Here is a 22,044-nt window from a genome sequence, read left to right as displayed (position 1 = left end):
TATTTTATTTTATCTCTCCTTTATTATAAATACCCAGCTTAGATATTGTATCAATGAATCAATGAGTAAAATTAATATAAAGATCAAATACAGAGCATAATTTTTGCCTATTTTCTTTCTTTCCTTTTCAATATTTTCTTTAATTGGTATTATTAAATGTTTTTTAACAATCATTTATTAGAGTATCATCATAAAGATAATGATTTACTAGTATTAATATAATTTTGTTGTTTCAAACTTCATCAATTATTATGTGCCACACATGAAAGGGAAATTTTGTCTTAATTTAGAAATATAAAATATTAATTTATGTTAATAAAAGAATTAATTTCTAAACTATTATCATGAAAGTTATATTAGTCATTCTTTTATCATCATGTCGCCATTACCTGTTGTCAAATATTTTCTAGATATATTAGTAAAAATTATTTCTTGGGTGCATAAATTCTCACCATAAATTTAAGGAGGTTACTAAAATTGACTTTATTTCAAAAGGCATCTACATTGATAAAGAAAAAAAATCAAAAACAAAAACAAAAACTCTAGTTAATATCTAAATATCTTATTAATATATATATATATAAATATATAATATGTCTGATTACCGTATATAGGTAGGTGAAGTATTTGTACACTTAAACCACGTTGGATATATAATTATAGGTAGGCCGGTGAGTTCAATAATTTATGAAGAGACAAGTTGTTCCTTATTTTATGTTAAAGTAAATGACACGTTAATTGATATATTATAGTTTTATAATTAAATATAGAATAGTAAGATAGGTAGAGCTATAGTAACTTATTCGAGCAGATGCTCCACGCTGCACTAGGACAAATCTTTAACTTATTATATAAAAATGTATTAAGAAGAAGAAAAAATACTCGTTCTTCGTGTGAAAATTATTGACTCAGTAGAAAATAATAATACCACCATAAATTGCCGACCAATTAATTGACCAATATGTTATGGAGAGTAGTTGTATAGGCCTAATAAAAACGTGTTTTGTTATTAAGTCATTGAATTTGCTCTCGTTTTCACTGACAACTTAAAGTGTCAGGCACTACGATGAGGCATATAAAGAGTGGTATATTGAATATTAGATCACACATATACCAATATAAAAATAAAATAAGTGGTATATTGAATATTAGATCACACATATACCAATATAAAAATAAAATAAGTGTTACTCGATATTAAATCATATCTATTAATATTTATCATATTATACTGGGTACTTTGAGGTAAAAAAAACCAATATTTTTAAATGAAAATTCCGACTCAGCATTTTATAAAATTGAGCATATATAATAACACTCAAGTTCGATTTTAGTGAAATTAATTTTAAATATAAAATTGATTATTGGATCCTTAAGAATATGATGAGTTTAGAGAAATAAAAAAAAAAGTGGTCAATAAACAGAAATATAAAAATAATATTTGAAATCATTTTGATCAAAATCGAGCTCAATATATTATATTTTATTCTATTTTGAAAAAAATGTGGAATCTAAATTGTTATTTAACTAAATAGAAGGTCCAATTAAAAACGTTTGCATATCACAATGACTAAAATGATATATACCCCTAAATGATTAGAACATCTCTAATTGAGTGTTAAAACGTTGGTGCAATGCTATTATTAATTTCTTTTTAAATATTATTATATTTTATATATGTGTTATATAACTATGTAAATATATATTTATGTCAATATTATGTTTAAATGTCATATATGTAGATATTATTGATATAAATATTTATATATACTATAGAACTATAATTCATTCTATTATATATATATTGTTTTTAAAAACAGTAAACCAGTTTTATTAAAATTATAGATAATGTTTACGATTTTAAAACTATGAAATGTGCATTGCACGTTGCTTCTACTTAATATATATATATATATATATATATTAGTGGGATGAGGCACATGCAATACATGTGCTATTTTTTTTTATCATTTTCTAAAATACAATTTAAATGTAGTCTCTTATTTTTATATATTTAATGGTTAAAAGTATTTTATCTTTATTCATTTTTTATATTTGTAACTTCAATTAGAATTTTATTAAATATTCTAATATATATATATATTAAATGGCCGTGTGAAAAAAAATTACGTGTAATAAGAGGGAAATGGTTAGATAATGTTATTTAATGAAAGGATGAGAAATAAATTGGAAAAAAAAAATTGAGCTGCGTTAAAAATGATTGGTGGCACTTAGTTAAAAGATTAAATTTTAAAAAAATTATGAATAATTAATATATATTGAACACAGTTTACCTACATGCAACAAACAAAATTAAATCTATGGATGATAATTACTATATATTTTTTCATAGTGTGTGCTGCAACTAAAAAACAAAGAAAAAAGTAAAAGGAAAAAAAAAAAGACAACTGGAAATAAAAGCAAAGGTTAGTCCAATTTCCCATTAGGGAGACACTTAGTTTATTAGTAGGATATGGTTATGATAGATGAAAGAATTGGTATATTTCTTTCATAAAATATAGATAATTTATAATTGAGGTCATATAACGATATATATATTAATTTATCAATGTTATACCAAAAATATTGCCTTCTTTATATATGCAGGAATTAAATAAAATTAATTTTAAGATAAAGTAGTGTGTTACTGCACCTAGCGCTCTCCTCACAAAGAGGGGCCCCCTCCCCAATATTAAAAAAATCAAGCTATTATAATGATGGAATATCATTACAAACATAAAAAATATATATATATATATATTATTCCAAGCCTAATTCACCCGCATACATATTTTGTTAAAAAAAAATCACTACATACATTTATTCATATTCAGTATATAATATTATTAGTGCAAAAAAAATGATATGATATTATTATTATTTGGTAACATTTTATTTTTACGAGTGACAAGATCCTTGATAATATTCCTTTGTGGCTTCCATTATTGATTGTTTTTGTTCCCTGTTTTTTAGTCCTCTTGTCCCTTTCCCTTCCAAATCTTAATTAGGATTCTCCTCATCTTTTTGTGGCAATATATATCTCATATCTACTATTAACTCTGTCTAAGCATCAATAATGGAGTGGTAACAATGTGGTGTATGGTTATATTTAGCCTCAGTAAAATTATCACTCTAATAGTATTATAAAAAATATGTCAAATTTGGCCCAAGATATAATATGGCCTAAATTTGACACAACAATAAATAAAACTTTTTTATTTACGATATTTTCATAAATTTATTAATTAGCAATTAATTACTACTTTTTTTTACAATAAAAAATGAAAAAAAAATTACTTATTATCAATAAATATCAAATGAATTGTTCACTTTTTTTAGTTAAGTTGCATCTTGTGCATTGAAGCACAATTGTAAATATTGAGCAAAATATAACATTGATTCATTTTTTGTGCTAAATTTCACACAAAATTTACCACTTGCATTAGAGATGATCTCATATATTCAGAATAGAAAATACTACTTTAGTCTCGTGATTTTTTTTTAATATGCAATTGATTATTGTATTTTGTTAAATGACAATTTTAGGCTTTGTGTTTTATAAAATTGGTCAAAATAGAACTATAGATTCAATTTTGGTTAAAATATTTTCAATTATAAGATAAATTATTTGGTTGTTGGCGATACAATGACTTAAGATGAACAGAGAATGTGATTAAAGAATTAATAATGAAATATTATATTTAAAAATATTTTAACAAAAATCAAGATAATAATATTATTTTGATTCATTTTGTAAAACACAAAGTACAAACTAATATTTTTCCTATTAAAAAAGTGTATGATATCACCCTTAAAATTAATCTAATTAATAATCACTTAAAGATATATGGAATAATCTGCTCGACGTTGTATATATTCGATCAAGTTCTTCTTTGTCCACGAGGCTCATAAAATAAATAAATAGGTGGTCGTGCATAGTGGAATAAATCTGCTTTAAAACAACCAGGTATATGAATATCATTCCTTTCTAGAAATAACGCTAGCTTATGTTATTAATATTGTTAGTGAGAAAGATAGCTAAAAGAGTTTTGGACATTAATTGACTTTAATGGTTAATTTTCCAACTATCTTTCCTAAGTTTTTCTTTCAGGAGTCCGAGTGGGATTGAATGAAGTCCGGGTCCAACTATAATATGAAAAATTGAATGTTTTTTTTAAAAAAAAACTTTAAACGCGGTCGGTTGGACAACAAAAGATCAACTGATTGTAGTACTAAAGCACATGTATCCTTCTTTGAGAGTCTACATCAAGTACATATCCGTGCTCAATTATACATGGCCCATGGGCTATTAGAGCTCAGATCAATTTTTATAAGTACATATGATTTGAGAGGTATACCACACTTCAACAAAAGGGGTTTTTAGGACGATGGTCATATGTCTCTGCTAATATTTCGACGATAATGTCAATTATTAGTGGTGACAAAAACATCGTTCCTAATAATCGTGATTCCTAGATCATATTTCACCCCTAATAATATAATATTAGCAGCGACTTTGATATTATTAGTAGCGAAAAATGTCGTTTCTAAAATTTTTATATAATTAAAAAAATTAAAATAAAATATTTAAATAATATTTTTAATTCATAATATCAAAATTATATACGCATAAAAAAATAGTATTAAAATTAAATATGCATAAAATTAATAATTTATTCAAAATACACAACCAATACAATATTATCCAAATTAAATATGCATATAATAATATATAAAATATCTCAACCCTCGGCGTCCTCCATATCGTCCCCTTCTTCTAGTGCCTATGGTATGTGTGAAGGCATCAACCATAGATATTGTGGCGGTAACGATGACCCTATAGGTCCATACATGCATGAATAAGGATAGGGCGGAGGTTGAGACAACAGTCCACTCATATGAGGAGGTGAAGGTTGGGACGAATGTCCACTCATATGAGAATGATAAGCCTGAGGGTACGGAGACATCGACCATTGATACATATATGGTTGGGTCAAAGGTTGAGATGGCAATGTTGATGCAGGCATGTCGAGGTGGCATGGTGAAAGCTGAGAAGTTGAAGCTTCAAATGTGTGATGTGTCTGAGGTTCAGAAGACGAACCTACATACTTCTCAAAAAACCGCTGACATGTATTATGCATCTCCACGTTTGTGTCGGACGTTTTTCATGTGGAAGCTGCTGACACACGTACTGAAGTTACTCATTCATGGTCTTCACAATATGAACCATTTCACGTATATCCTTAGTTGGTTGGTGAGGTGGTGCCTGAGACTGAGTGTTTTGAGAGGGACGGGTTAATACTTTACCCTTTAATTTGCGGCCAACTCCTTGCTGGTGGCCCTGCCTTTCACCAAGAACTTGACTTAGTATATTCATTTGATTGACCAAGGAAGAATCATCGGTACCAAATTCAACTGTCTGCTGAGTCTCAACTTCAAGAGTTGATTTCAACTTAACCTATTTTTAAAAAATATTATAATACAAAAGAAAAATATAATTATTTGAATTGATAATAAAGTTAAACTTATATAATCTCGTTAACCATCCTCGTTGTAATGCCTCGAAATCCCTAATGCGGTTTAATGGCTGGATTAGTAGGGCGGGAGGTTCATAATTGTTTAATAATGTCATTAAATGATTATATGCATGTCTATGTGAATTATATTATAATATGATGTTAAATTCATGCATGTGGGTCCACATTTGATTATTTGGGTATTTTGGTAATTTGGCCCGTTGAGGAAATATTTGTGTATTTTGGTGCATATTGTGAGTTATGGATGAGATCCCATTATTATGGAGATATATTCAAGCTATTCGGCATGAGACGGTCTTATGTGGTAAATTAGCGGTTTTGTCATAACATGGTCATTAATTGGGATATTGGATAATGGGAATGCTTATTTGATAATAGATTGAGAGTTATTGAGATCAGGAGGAAATTCTGAGAGTTTTGACTATTTTGTCCCCGGGGGTGTTTTCGGGACCCTGAGCACTAGGTTTTTTTTTAGGTTACTTAAGCCTGAAGTAGTATGTCAGAAGGAACCGTACGTTAAAAACACATTTTCTCTCTCCTGTTAACCTTTGTGACGTTCGTGGTAATTTCTAAGAAATCTTGAGTTCTAGGAGTCGGAATCAAGCGAGGATCGAGGCATAACGATCCTAGGAAAGATTAGAAGCTTCTTGACCAAAGGATTTAATGAAAAACAACCCAATCAAAGGTAATCTAAGCTTTAAGTTTTGAGTTTTAGAGTTTTTAAGCTTTGAATTGGATTTTGTGAATCGATGAGTTTTTGATTCATTTGAGCCTCGGGATTTGATGATTTTGGATCATTGGGATGTTTGGGAACTTTTATTTTTGGATTTGGATATGTTTAGGTATGTTTTTGGAAGGTTTTAAATGGGAGAAAACAGAGTTATGGTAGGTTTCCCAGGTGGGGCCGCGGCCCTGTGCTTGGGCGCCGCAGCCCAAGCTCGATGCTGAAGTAGGTGAGTTTTGTGTGTGCTGGGGGCCGCGAAACTAAGTAGAAGGCGCTGTGGCGCTTGCTCCTGGTGTGGCTAGGGGCTGCAGCTCAAGATTCTAGGGTCGCGGCTCATGAAGGGTTTTGAGGCCAATTTGGTGTTTTGATCATGGGAACTCAATTTTAGGCCTTGGGATCGTTCCTACTACCCGGATTAGTGGGATTCGAGGCTAGATCTTTTTCAGAGACACAAAACAGATTAGAAACACACAAAAAAACTAAAACTAACACTAATATCAACATAACAAATAATCTGAAAATCTCAAATCTAAAAAAATATCAATAAACAAAACAGAGTTGAAACATAAATTATTAAACTCTAAATCTATCAAGATAAAAAATATATAAACAATATACTATGCAATTTGAAAACCTAAAATCCAAAACACATGGCAATACACAAACATGGAAAAATATGCCTCATATTAATGAAACATCACTAATCCTTCAGATTATTGAGGATTTAGTCATTGTGATCTCATACAAATACCTCAATCCGAAAATCTCAAATCCACCAGCCAATCCGAAAATTTCATAGCCTCCAAGAATCCAAAACCCTCAATGCGTCCAAGCAATCCAAAATCATCAATCCAAACAAAACAAACCAAAACATATCTTACTAACTACACATATTCTAAACAATAAACAGAGAAAAAATTACTTACAGAGAATAGAAGGCCTTAAGATCAAAGATGGCTTACTGAGAGAACAAAGGGTTACAAGCGTATACAGCACATGATAGAGGCTTAGTCATGGACGCAGTGGCTTAGGTCGAACGACGGAAATCTGGGTTGAAGATCGGAGATGAGGCGCCCGGGTTCAAAACTATAAATGAAGACATTCAGGTTCAATAATAGAAACAAGACGTTTGGGTTCAAGAAAATAGGTGAAGGCATCTCGGTTCAACAATGGAGATGAAGGGTCTCACCTATTCTCAGCCATGGGCTTGGAGAAGAGAGAAGAGAGAGGCGGGGCTCGGAGAAGAGAAAAAGAAAGGCAAGGCTTGGGGCAGGGCTCAGAGAAGAGATAAGAGAGAGGCAGTGCTTAGAGAAGAGAGGCGATTGAGTGTTTGGAAGAATGGAGATGAGTTGAGAGATAAGTATGGTTTAGGGTTATAAGTATATAATTTTATTAAGTAATAAATTTATTTATGTTTTTATTATATTATATATGTATTGATAAAATGTGTAAATTATAAAATAACTATATATGGTCACACACTAGGAAAATGTTGTACACATCATCATTAATTTTAATAAAATTTAAAAAATTAAAATAAAATTGGAAGGAAAAATAAGCTCCAAAAACTGAAAATTTTCCCTCCAATATATACGTAGGTAAAACTCTTTACCTACCAATTTTATTGGTAGAGAAAAATAAATTTGATATAGTTTATATATTTTGCAATATTTACCTACAAATAGTTTGTACCATTAAATATTGGTAGGTAAAACTCATCTTTACCTACAAATAAATATAAGTAGGTAAATGTCAAATTTCTTGTAGTGCGACAGCTATAAGTTGTCGCTATTGGAGGCACTTTATTTATGTTTTTATAAATATATATTTATATAATTTAGTTTATTTTTAAATATACAATTCATTAATTTTTTTACAATATTTTTCCAATTAATAAAATAACTCTTTTTTAACTAATACAAATTTTATAAATATGTTAAAGAATAGTATAGTTAATTTTATAAATATGTTAAAGAATAATAAATTTAAATTTTGATATAAAAATTATTATAAATACAAAAGTTAATAATATGAAAAATTTAGAAACAAAAAAAAATATAGTTTAAATTTTTTTTAATAAATACATAATTTTTATAAACATATATTTACATAATTTAGTTTATTTTTAAAATTATACTATTCATTAATTATAATTTTAGATTTTTTATTTGAATTTTGGCGACATTTTATGATTGTCGGCATTGGACTTTTATTAACTATCGACGTTAGGTCAATAGTAACAATGTTTAACTGTCAGCATTTGTCTTGAATTAACTGTCGGCGTTGGAGTCAATAGCGACACCTTTTAAGTCGACATTGGTATCAAATAAGCTATCGGCGTTGGGGCCAATATCGACACCTTTTAACTGTCGGCATTGGTCTCGAATTAACTGTCGATGTTGGGGTCAATAGCGACACATTTTAACTGTCAACATTGGTCTCGAATTAACTGTCGGCGTTGGGGTCAATAGCAACAGTCAAAAACAATAATGACAGTTATTAGATGTCAGCGTTAGTCTCTATGCCTACAGTTTGTAACTGTCAGCGTAGAGTCCCGCTGAGCAATTACGACAGTCAACAGAGTTGACTGTCGTGGTTGGGTGTCGGGAAAGCCCAGCTTTGTAGTAGTGCATAACACATATTACATGTGTTGTTCCATGCGTAAACCGAGCATGAATTAACAAAAGCATGCACTTTTCATGACGTGAGAATGCAATTTATCATAACGTGAGCATGCAATTTTATATCGTAAGCACACTTCAAGAAAAATGGTCTTTAGGGGTGATAGATGTCACCCCTAATAATACCCAAAGTCGCCGCTAATATTTTGACTCTAGTATCGATTATTAGCGACGATAAAAAAGTCGTGCCTAATAATAAGTATTAGTGGCGACAGTTTCACCCCTAATAAATTGAATGTTGCTCCTAATAATCGTGATTCCCATTGACCGAGAAATAACAAACAGAGGTAAAAATTACCTTGATTGAGACTTATGCTTCCAATTTCCAAAGACCAAAGAGATAACTAAGAAATGAAAAAGAAAAAAAAAAGAAAAAATCTAGTGTTGTATTGTACCATGAGACTAAGAGAATCAGATCACCCAAACGGGTGGTCAATGAGTATTGAATCAACACTACAAGAAAATGGCTCAACAACGACAACTTTTGTCGTCGCTGTAGATCAAGAAGTCGTCGTTGTAGGTAGACAGCGACGACATATTGTCGCAACAACGACGTCACTGTAGGTCCGTATGTGTAGCAATCTACGGCGATGAAAAAACGTAGTCATCGCAGTAGGGTTTTACTACAGCGAAGACATGTCGGTCGCAGTAGGAAATCCTTTTTTCAGTTGGACTTGGATATTGCGACGACATGTCATCACTGTTGGTGGTGCAAGATTTGAATATTTGAATTTCAAAGAACTTTTACAGCGACGGCATGTGGTCGCTGTAGGTCCGTCGACCGCTCCATCTACAGCGACGACATGTCGTCGCTGAAGAGTGCGTGAGTTTATATGCATTCAGCGACGACATGGCGTCGCTGTAGTGTCACGAAAACTCAGATTTTTGTGTTCAGCATCACCCTACAGCGACTCATCGCTGTAGGTATACAATTTTAAAATATATATATAGTTAATTAATTATATTGATTAAATTTTATTTAAATATTAATTAAATAAATAAATAAAACCAATTTATTAATTAAATAATAAAACCAATTTAACAATATTCATAATATCCAAAATGCAAGATAACAAAACATAGGTAGTATTGTCTCCAAAATAAAAAAAAAACAACACAAAATATTAATAATTTAAAAATAGTAACTTAATAAAACTAAATGTCATCTAAATCAATTCCAAAGTCATTATCGTCGGGTTGTTGTGGTGGTTGTGGCTACTGTGGTTGAAAGCTTGCCATCATGGACTGTATCATGTTCATGTCCAAGTTGACAGGCTGAAATTGTGGATGTTGGATGCTCGGAGTTGTTGTTTGCAAATATTGTTACATTTGCTGGAAGTTGTTGTTCTGGGTCATAAAGGCTTGAGTGAAGTGTTGAATCATGGACTGGAAAGCCTCAGGTGGTATCATCGGAGGGCCAACTATGGTGGACAGAAACGGTGATGACTCTGACTGTGAAGAGGATCCGGTGGCGCTTGAGGCAAATATACTAGTGCCTGTTTTTCATAATTCTCATAAAACGAGTGACTCTTCCTCCAATTATGTGTAGAAGATAAGAATCTTCTATGACCAACATAAGCCGTCTTCCCAATTACCTGACATGAAGGAGTGTCTTCGTTGCATGAAGGACATGCCATATATCCTTGGCCACTCCAACCAGACAAACTACTACGGGCTGGAAAATCATTGATAGTCCATAATATTGTTGCACGCATTCTAAATACAATGTTCGTTGCAGCGTCTCTGGTTTGAACTCCCTCATCCCACAATTCCTTCAATTCTTCTACCACAAGCCTCAAAAAGACATCCATATCCTTCACAGGTGATTTCGGACTGGGAATCAATAAGGTCAGCATGAATGATGACTCTTTCATGCACAGCCAAGGAGGCATATTGTACGTGCCGAGTATTACCAGCCACATGCTGTAAGATAAACTCATGTTACCAAATTGATTAAAACCATTAGCAGCCAAACCCAATCGAACATTTCTGGGTTCTTAGGAAAATTAGGATATCTGGAATTAAATTGTTTCCAAGCACCCCCCATCAACAGGATGATGCATCACACCATCTTCTTTCGACCATCCCGTACTATGCCAGGTCATATCATTTGCTGTATGCCTTAAACCATAAAGATGCTTCAGCCTAGGAGTCAAAGGGAACTACCGCAACACTTTGTGGGCGACTTTTTTCCCCTTTGTGTCTTTGTCAACCAATCGGCTCTCACCACATACAGGACAAATATGTTTTTGGGAATTCTCCTTCCAGAACAAACAACAGTCATACTTACAAGCATGAATTGATTGATAACCTAACCTTAACTTCCTCATTTTTTTCTTAGACTCATAGAATGAAGTTGAAATATTATTCTCCTTCGGGAATGCAAATTTCATAAACTTCAAAAGTTCATCAAAGGAACTATTTGTCCATTTATTCATAGCCTTCATGTGCATTATCTTCGCCAAGAAGTTCAAGGAAGACAACCATGTACAACTAGGGTATAACTCAGCTTCAACCTCTTGAAACAGATCATCAAATTGATTCTCCGCACTATTGCCACCACTATCTGAAATTCCTTCATTTACGCCTTCTTCGTTAGTGTCTTGTTCACCAATAACATAATTGATGATGTCAATCATCTCATCAGACACTGGAGCCCCGTCGTCCATTACTGGAGGCATATCAACTTCACCATGGTAGGCCCACTTCACATATCGCTGCAGAAACCCATATCTGTGTATGTGAGCCTCCACCACAACCAGTTTTTGATTCAGCATATTGACACACTGAACGCATGGGCATCTGACTTCTCCCGAAGCATTCACATGATTCTTGACCATTTGTAAAAATGCTTGAAGACCATTCCAAAACTCATTAGAGTTACGTCGTCTATTAGTTATCCAACTCTTGTCAATCATCATAACTGATTCAAGTGGAAAATAAATTATCACAATGTGATAATCATAAAAAACTACATTTATTTGGTGATAAATTTTTTATCACCTAAGCACTAATTGTTTCAATTAACTTAGGATATCTTATTGAATTTTATGAATACATTAGTAAATTTTATGAATATATTATCAAATTTTAAAATTACTTTGTTAAAAATTTTATTTCTTATTTTTAATTATATATTTATTAATTTACTATTTAATATTATTATTTTAATTTACGCTTTATAATTTTTTAATTAGTTGATTTAAAATTTACAATCATAAAAATTCTAATAACACTAATTTTAAAATTACATTGTCTAAATTTTTACTTTTTTTTAATTATATATTTATAATTTTCTATTTAATATTATTATTTTGATTTACACTTTATAATTTTGCAATTAATTGATTTAAAATTTACAATCATAAAAATTCTAAGAACACTAATTTTAAAATTACATTGTTAAAATTTGTACTTTTTATTTTTAATTATATATTTATAATTTTCTATTTAATATTATTATTTTGATTTACACTTTATAATTTTTTAATTAATTGATTTAAAATTTACAATCATAAAAATTCTAATAACACTAATTTAAAAAATACATTGTTAAAATTTGTACTTTTTATTTATAATTAATTGTTTTAAAATTAATTAAAAATTAAATGGTAATGTTTAATATTTCTAAAACTACTAAAATTTCGGCAGCATAACGGTTATAATCTAACCTATCCCAAAATTTAAAACCTGTATAAAAACTAGAAAACTACTCCCAGAACATACATACACTACTAGGAATGTAGACTTTTACTTCGTTTTTTACACATAGAATATAAAAAAACTGAAGTAAAAGCCTTTCAATGAGTTTTTACTTCGCTTTTGGGAATGGTAGAACATAAAAATAGGCTATTACTTCGGTTTCTTAAAATAATGAAGTTAAAATAGAAAATGAGCAAGGGTCATGTTTGGTTTGCACACTATATTGTGGCTTTTCACTTCGGTTTTTATGAAAAAACCGAAGTGAAAAGTGGAGCAAACCAAACGCGGCCCTGAAGGCTTTTACTTCGGTTCTTATATAAAAACCGAAGTAGAAATGGTACTTTTTACTTCGGTTCTTATATAAGAACCGAAGTAAAAATGGTACTTTCTACTTCGGTTTTTATATAAGAACCGAAGTAAAAGAGTTTTAATACCCTTAATATATAGCTCTCGCTTCATTCGTCTCTCTAAAGCAACAATCCCAAATGCCAAACCCAGAAAACCTCCATTGTTGTCGTACTCCTACGAGGGTTTCATTAAATATGCCATTTGTTATGTTTTTTTTACCATTTAAAACCATTTTTCTTACTTAAAAACAAAAATATTAGTTCCATATTTATTTTTGAGGGAGAAAATAAAGACTTTGGGTGTGAGTATTTTTAGGGTTCGAGAATGGGTATTGTTATTGGACATTGACTGGTTTTCTTACATTAAAATGTGTTCTTGAGCTTCAAAAAAGGTATGAATCACTAAATCTTTGTTTGTATGATTTTTTTTTTATTTTCTATATTATTTTCAGATTTTTTTTCTTATAGATATAATGTGTTTATTATATATAGGTTTTAGAGTTGCTAATATTGATTTAGATATTATTTTGAGCATCAAAGAAGATTTGTTACCTTAAAACTTTGTTTGTGTTAATTTTTTTATATTATTCCGAATTTAATACTTATTTTTTAGTATATTTGTGTTATAGTTATTTATTTATTTTGTTATTTTATATAATGTTATTAATTATATATATATTAGTAAAATTTAAAAATTGTTGTGACTTGCTATTTAAATTTCTAAACATAGCTTCAATAGGTAATATTGTTCCCAATGTTAGAACTTGAAATGTTTGGATTATTAGTGCATTTTTTTTTATTTTCTATAACTAGCTAGCTTGATATGTTGTTTGATGATTATGTAACTAGTTTAATTGATATTTATTTGTTTTTGTTGAAGCTTTTTAGTAGGGTTGTTGATTTAGTTGCCAATTTGGTATTGATGTTGGGTGACCTCATGAGTAATATTAGAGGTGAGTAATCTTTAAATTTTATTTATTACTATTACAATATATATTTATAAAATTAGAGTTAAATCATGCATGTTTTACTTTAGTGAAGTAGGTTATGAGAAATTTGTTGTTGGCGGTGATATAAGGATGGATTTTATTAATTGTTTTCCTTTTTTAATTCGCACACTATATTGAGATATTTTGTGTGTTATTTACAGGTTTCAAAATTTTTGGAGATGTTAAAATGTAGTTGTTATGCTGCCGAAATTTTGTTAGACTTAAGAAAATTTAATAATTAAACTTCAATTATGTTGGATGTCCTAGAAAAAAGAACTAGGAGTAGAAGATGTAGAGGGATATGAAATTTGGATAAGAGTGCGAGAAACGAAGAAGACTCTTGTCGAAGATAATTTGGACAATAAAATTGATGAAAGACTTGTAAGTGTTTTAAAGCAAAGTAGGCATTTTTTTTTAAGTGTTGTTACAAGTTACTAATTTAATCTATCATTGGTTTGTTTCGTAGAATGAACTAAATGACAAAGTTAATAGTAGCCAAATTTTCGCCAAGGGTCGGGATGACATCTTGCCAATCCAACAAGAATAGTTAAGTCGATTGATGACTTAAATTTATTAGTAAGGCTATTTTGTTTATACATATCTTTAGTTTTATGTGAATGTATATATAAATGTTTAGGCTATTTTACTTAATCACAATTATGTGAATGTATATATGAATGATTAGGCTATTCTACTTAATAATAATGTGAATGTATAAATATTTTATTTTATAAGAATTTTAATTCTAAGTGTATAAATTTTGTGATTTTTATTTCTGTTATAAATTAAATGAAAATAAACCAATTTCAATTGTAAAAATATATATAACTATAAATTCATATAATTAGATTATTTAAAAAAATTAGGGCAAAAAAAAAATATATAAATAGAATTAGGCAATTTAAAAATAAATAGAAATAATTATTAAAAAGGGGGCTTTCTACTTCGATTATTATGTAAAAACCGAAGTAGAAAGTGAGGATTAATTTACTATTTAATATTATTATTTTAATTTACGCTTTATAATTTTTTAATTAATTGATTTAAATTTACAATCATAAAAATTCTAATAACACTTATTTTAAAATTACATTGTCAAAATTTTTACTTTTTATTTTTAATTATATATTTATAATTTTCTATTTAATATTATTATTTTGATTTACACTTTATAATTTTGTAATTAATTGATTTAAAATTTACAATCATAAAAATTCTAATAACACTAATTTTAAAATTACATTGTTAAAATTTGTACCTTTTATTTTTAATTATATATTTTTAATTTTCTATTTAATATTATAATTTTGATTTACACTTTATAATTTTTTAATTAATTGATTTAAAATTTACAATCATAAAATTTCTAATAACACTAATTTTAAAATTACATTGTTAAAATTTGTACTTTTTATTTATAATTAATTTTTTTAAAATTAATTAAAAATTAAATGGTAATGTTTAATATTTCTAAAACTACTAAAATTTTGGCAACATAACGGTTATATTCTAACATATCCCAAAATTTAAAACCTGTATAAAAACTACAAAACCAGTCCCAGAAAATACATATAATTGATTTCAAAGATTTATATCTCATATCAACAACATAAATCATATTATAAACATTTAATTATATTTATCTAATATAATAATCTAATTATTATTTAAATTCTAATATTCACATCCACGTTAAATCATAAAAACATATTCACATTTTTTATACATACATTCATATACGCATAAAAAAATAAACATACATATATTAATAAATAAAATTATATTATCTAATATCTAAACCTATCATATGCATTTTTTTATAACATCTAATATTTTATATCATCTAATATTTAATTGAAAACAAAAAATTATAATAAACATCTAATTATATTAATCTAACCTGCCACACAATTTAAAAATAAATTTCACATTCACATTTATATACATATAAACATATTCACATTTATATACATATATTTAACCTATCATACATTTTTTTTATTACATAACATTTAATCAAATTAAATTAACATAAAACAAAATAAAAAAATCACAAATATAATAAAATTAACAAAACATACAAATTTATTTTAGAAACTACTAGAACTTAATTTAATTTAAAAATTATCTACACACTATTAATACCAAAACAAAAAAAATATTAAAAATTAAAAACAATACCCAAAAGCTTGAGATTGTCTAGATGCTCCAATACAATCTGAAAACAATAGAAAATTTAACTAACTCATAAAAAATACACAAAAAAAATCATAAAAACACTAAATTTAAAAGAAAAAAGCATTAAGGTTTAATAATACTAGCATTAACAAAAGAGGGCCAAAAATGGCTCTAGGCAGTGCTGGGAGGAGCTGGGCGGCGTTGGGAGGCGGAGGAAAATAGAGAGAAAGGCTCTGTTTTGGAAAATTGCAGCAAAATTGAGGAAGAAAGGCTCTGCCTGGGGGTTATATCGCTGGGACCTATAGCGATGACATGTTGTCGCTATAAGGAATACACTGTCGTCGCCAAGGTTGGACGCACCGTTTCACTCACACGGTGAGACCATGTCGTCGTTGTAGGATAGTGAATAGTACACGAATCCCCTCATGTGCTACGCGTCCACTCTACAGCAACGACATACCGTCGCTATCGGTAGTGAAATTTTACTTAAATTGTTTGGCGGTTCACGTTCCCACGTTTTATTTTGGACCCTATAGCGACGACACGTCGTCACTGTAGAGTACAAAATAATTGATCAGTGGATATATTGGATTCTACAGCAACGACATGTCATCGCTATAGGGTGTGCAAATAGGCAACAAACTATGGGTGGTTGAGTTCCCTGAGCATCCTACAGCGACGACATGTCGTCGCTATAGACAAACATATTTCCCTTCTTTTTTTCCTACGAATACCCTACAATGTGTCGTCGCTGTATAGTTGTTACACCCAGATTTCGAGCCATAAGAATTGTAATCTCAAAAGCTAGATTCATAATGAATGGACTCGTAATGTCTGGAACGTGTCCGCAACCCAGGCACTGAGCCTGCGAAGCAGAGACGACTTCGAAGATGGTAGCTTCGAGATCCTCACAAGCTCGGAGGACAGATATCGAAGTACGCCTGTTCTCGGGATGGCATCGGATCAGGGGCTCTGAGCCTGACGCATGTATGAGCTCGAAGTCACATGATCTCGGGAAGATGCTATAGCTCGAAAGTCAATAAGAGACCTGGGTGAATATGGCATTGGCGATATAAGATAATAACTTTGAACATCTTAGTGAATCATCAATGAGAGACGCGGTCTACATTGATTGCTATAAATCCCCTATAATCAAGGGATATTAATTGTTTAGTTATACGCCCCCTGATCTTTAGAGGACGTTTCCTTGTATATAGGATTACAGGCTTTTAATGCCATTAAATTTATTTTCATATAAAGAATAACTTCCCAAAATATGTGGGATAGTATTCTGAAACCTCCTCTATAAATAGAGAGGTTATGCACCATTGTAAAGGACTGAATTTTTGTGATCTTAAGAGAAAACTCTGGAGAATTCATTCTTGAAGAATTTTCAAAGATCATCTTGAGTTTAATAACAAAGACTCGTGGACTAGGCAGAGTTAACTGCTGAACCACGTAAAAAATCCCATTTGTGTTATCATATTTTTTTTGGCCATAACCAATTATTGTTTTCGTGCTTTTATTTCACTGTTGACGAAAAGCGGCGTCAACAGTTTGGTGCTTTCATTGAGAGCCTTAAGCATTCAGTCCCTGAACAAGTTATGGCCGCTAATAATCAGAACGTTCCTGAAGAAAATTATCCGAGACGTCCTGGGAAACAGCCGATGGAAAACCCAGATGTTGAAGAGAGAAGCGGATCCTCCGATTCTCGGGGACCACCCGCACCACCGAGAGATGAGGATATGTATTACAATCCTGAGCGATATGTTCCCATTGTGGAACTTGAGAACTGACAGTTGAAACACCAGTTGGCAGAAGCCAACAAGCGGAATGAGGAGTTGGCAAGGATAGCCGCCGAGGCGCAGGCGGCTCAGCCCCCGCCTCCGCGCGAAAACCAAGCCCCTCCTTCGATGGACGTGCATGTTCCTCCCCGTAGACCCCATGGGCGTCCACGGAAGAATGCTGCCATAAGAAGGCCGGAGCAACCTCCTGTACCAGCAGATCAGTCGGCCCCATCTAGGCCCCAGAGAAGTACCCAGGCTAGGGCCCCGGTTAATCCACCTGCGGAAGTACCTATGGGAACTGAGAATAACCGAGCCCCTGCAGAGGCTCGGACTCAAGTCCCTGGGAGCGCGCCGAATGCAACCAACCCATCTCGGGCGAACTCCGGACCATCTAGGCCGCGAAATGGGTGGCAGCCACCGTCACCCATACGGTTCCCTCCATCGCCTATAAGATATCCTTCACCTCCTCGCAGGAATGCTCAACCAGTTCGAGATCAGGACGAAAGGTGTGCGGAGAGGAGACAAGGAAACAGGGAGGCTTTATAGGGAGGCTTTCTAGGAGCAGAGAGGTGCCCTATCTGAAAGAAGTCAAACATCTCGATCTCGCACGGCGGAAACGAGGCGGCATGGAAAAGACCTATCTCGAAATAACCATGCGACAAGTTTTACTAGTGACAACTCTGGAGATACCAGATCGGTCAGCATGCACGATCGAGGTCGAAAGAATAATGGGAGCCGTAGGAATCGCTCCGACCTACGAGAACACTTGAATCAAAGTCGGGGTAATGTTAACCCGATAAACCCGGACCTGAGGGACCGCTTGAATAGGCGTAAAGACCCCCTACGGAGGTGCGAGCCTGGAATTGTGATCGACGACAACCGATTCCAGACAGTACCCCTCGTGGACACAGTCCAGGAAAGAATTGATCAGTTGGAAAAGGCCTTTAGGCTTTTGAAAAACGAGCAAGGTCAGGATTGATATGAAGATTCTGATGAGGAGCTTGAACCGTTTTCTCCCCATATTTCTAACACTCCATTTCCCCAAGGATTTCGGATCCCTCACGTCCCAACGTTTGAGGGAAAGTCCGACCCATACAGCCATTTGAGTACGTTCAACACCATAATGAGAGCAAGCAACGTGGGTTACGAGCTCAGATGCATGTTATTTCCAGCATCATTGACAGGGCTAGCGAAAAGCTGGTTCGAAAAATATAAAAGACACTCAATAACTTCTTGGGAGCAGCTGTCTAAAGACTTCAAGAAGCAATTCAGAGCCATGATGGGGGTTAGACCTGAGGCGTCAACCCTGACTAACGTTCGGCAGCAGCCAGGAGAAACATTGAAAAGTTACCTTACAAGGTTCAACTTGGAAGTTTCCCGAGCTCGGAACGTGGATGACAGCGGTCACCTAATGGCTGTCCAAGCTGGAGTTATGCCAGGGAGTGCTCTCTGGGACGACATGCAGAGGAAATTTGTGAGGTCCCTAACCGAGTTTAACAAACGGGCATAGAGGTTTGTCAATGTCGAGGAAGCGAGGTCGACACTTAATGTGACTTCCCAGCCCGCAACTACAACGATAAATGTAAACTCTGCCTCAACCTCGGCGGACCCACCAGCTTCAAAGCCTTCCGCGGAAAACCCTTCCAAGAGAAAAAAGAATGAAGGGAGTAACCCCGAGGCCGAAGGAGGAAAGAAAAAGAAGGGGGAAAGATATTTCTCCGTATACAGAGTGTACACCGAGCTCAACGAGTCTCGGGAAAACATATACCTGACTAATGAAAACCAGGTCCCTTTCAGGCGTCCGAACCCAATGAGAAATCAGAAGTCCAAGACGGACTCCAGCAAATATTGCCGATTTCACAGAGACACCGGGCATACTATCGATGAATGTCGACAGCTGAAAGACGAGATCGAAGGATTGATCTCGAGGGGTTACTTTAGACGATATGTCAAGAATCAAAGTACTAATCAAGCGACTGCTAGCCAGAGAACAGCCGTGCCGCAGCCCACACAGAACAACAATTCCCGAGCTAGGGAAGAGGATAGGCCCCCACCGATAGATGGAGAAGACGTGATAACCATCTCAGGAGGGCCTCATCCCGCGGGCACGGGCAGAAATGCCCAAAAGAGATATGTTAACGAGCTGAAGACTGGGGATGGGTCTCCATATGAACCCGAACCTAGAGCTCCAAAAAGTCAAAGGGTTGAATCTCAACCAATAACATTCACTGAGGAAGACGTGTCCCATGTTCAGTTTCCTCACCATGATCTGCTGGTCATCACTCTCCAGCTGGCAAACAAAAGAGTCCACCAAGTTCTCATAGACAATGAGAGCTCTGTTAACATTCTCTATAAAGAAACCCTTGAAAAGATGGGACTCTCCCTTCACGACCTGAAAGCATGTGCGACTACATTATACAGCTTCTCAGGAGAAGGGACCGCCTGCATGGGGTCCATCGAACTCCCTTTGACCTTGGGAGATTACCCAGTCTCGGTGACCAAGATGATGGAATTCGTGGTAGTAGACTTGCCTTCGGCTTACAACGTGCTGCTCGGGAGACCCGCCCTGGTTGGGCTGGGGGCAGTCTCGTCCGTGAGGCACCTGGCCATTAAGTTCCCAACCCCTAGTGGCTTCGGGACATTGAATGGAGATCAGTTAGCTGGAAGAGAGTGTTACAGCATTTCCTTGAGAGGAAAGAAACAGACGAGCGCACAAGCACTCGTCATAGTTCAGAATAAAGACGGGACAATTTTAGAGATTGATGAAGAAATCGATCCAAGGATTGAGGAGAAAGCTGACCTCAAACCCTTAGAGGAGCTCGAAGAGATCCAGCTCGAGGAGTCCGATCCCTCGAAAAAGGTAAAGGTTGGAAAACACCTCCAGGAAGAGGCAAAATAACAACTAATTTGCTTTCTGAAGAAAAACCAGGACGTCTTCGCATGGTCACATTCGGACATGGTAGGGATAAGTTCGAACGTAGCAAGCCACGCACTAAAAATAGACAAAAGCTTCCCTTCGAAGCAACAAAAGCGAAGACAGCTGGACGACGACAGAAAGAAGGCACTGAAGGAGGAGGTCGACAGGTTAAAAGCAAACCGATTCATCAGGGATGTTTTTTACCCTGACTGGGTAGCCAATCAGGTGTTGGTCCCAAAACCTAATGGGACGTGGCGAACCTGTATTGACTATTCAGACCTCAACAAAGCTTGCCCGAAGGACTATTTTCCATTACCGAGGATTGACCAGCTCGTGGATGCAACGACAGGGCATGGACTGATGTCGTTCATGGATGGCTATTCTGGATACAACCAGATTCCCATGCATGCCCCCGACTAGGAACATACGAGCTTCATAACGGATAAGGGGCTATACTGCTATAATTTCATGCCATTCGGGCTTAAAAATGCTGGAGCCACATACCAGCGGCTCGTGAATATGATGTTTTCAGAACAAATAGGGAACAACATGGAAGTTTATGTTGACGACATGCTTGTCAAGTCTCAACTAAACAAAAACCATGTTGATGACCTCGAAGAGTGCTTTGGCGTGCTCCGGAAGTATAACATGAAACTAAATCCTCATAAGTGCACCTTCGGTGTATCTTCAGGAAAATTCTTGGGCTTTATCATGAACGCCCGTGGAATAGAAGCCAACAGTGACAAGATCCAGGCTCTGATTGACATGCCCTCACCTTGAAAACACAAGGATGTCCAAAGTTTGAGCGGCAGGATGGTGGCCCTAAGTAGGTTCATATCAAAATCTACGGACCGTTGTCTTCCATTTTTCAACCTTCTGAGGGGAGGCAAGAAATCTGAATGGATAGAGGAATGCGAGCTGGCCTTCCAGGAGCTTGAAAAGTACCTCGCAGAACCCCCGATCTTATCAAAAGCTGTTACAGAAGAAGTACTCTACCTATACCTTTCCACCACCGAACACGCAATAAGTGCAGTGCTCGTGCGAGAAGAAGAGAAGGTACAGAGACCCATCTATTACATCAGCAAAAGGTTACTGGGGGCAGAGTCGAGATACCCCTCGATGGAAAAGATGGCTCTCAGCTTAATTCATTCATCTCGTAAACTTCGACCCTATTTTCAAGCA

Source organism: Humulus lupulus, chromosome 1 (genome assembly GCF_963169125.1).
Source record: "Humulus lupulus chromosome 1, drHumLupu1.1, whole genome shotgun sequence".
In the NCBI taxonomy this organism is placed as follows: Eukaryota; Viridiplantae; Streptophyta; class Magnoliopsida; order Rosales; family Cannabaceae; genus Humulus; species Humulus lupulus.
The sequence above is the reverse complement of the archived record's forward strand: the minus strand, read 5'-3'. Positions refer to the sequence as shown.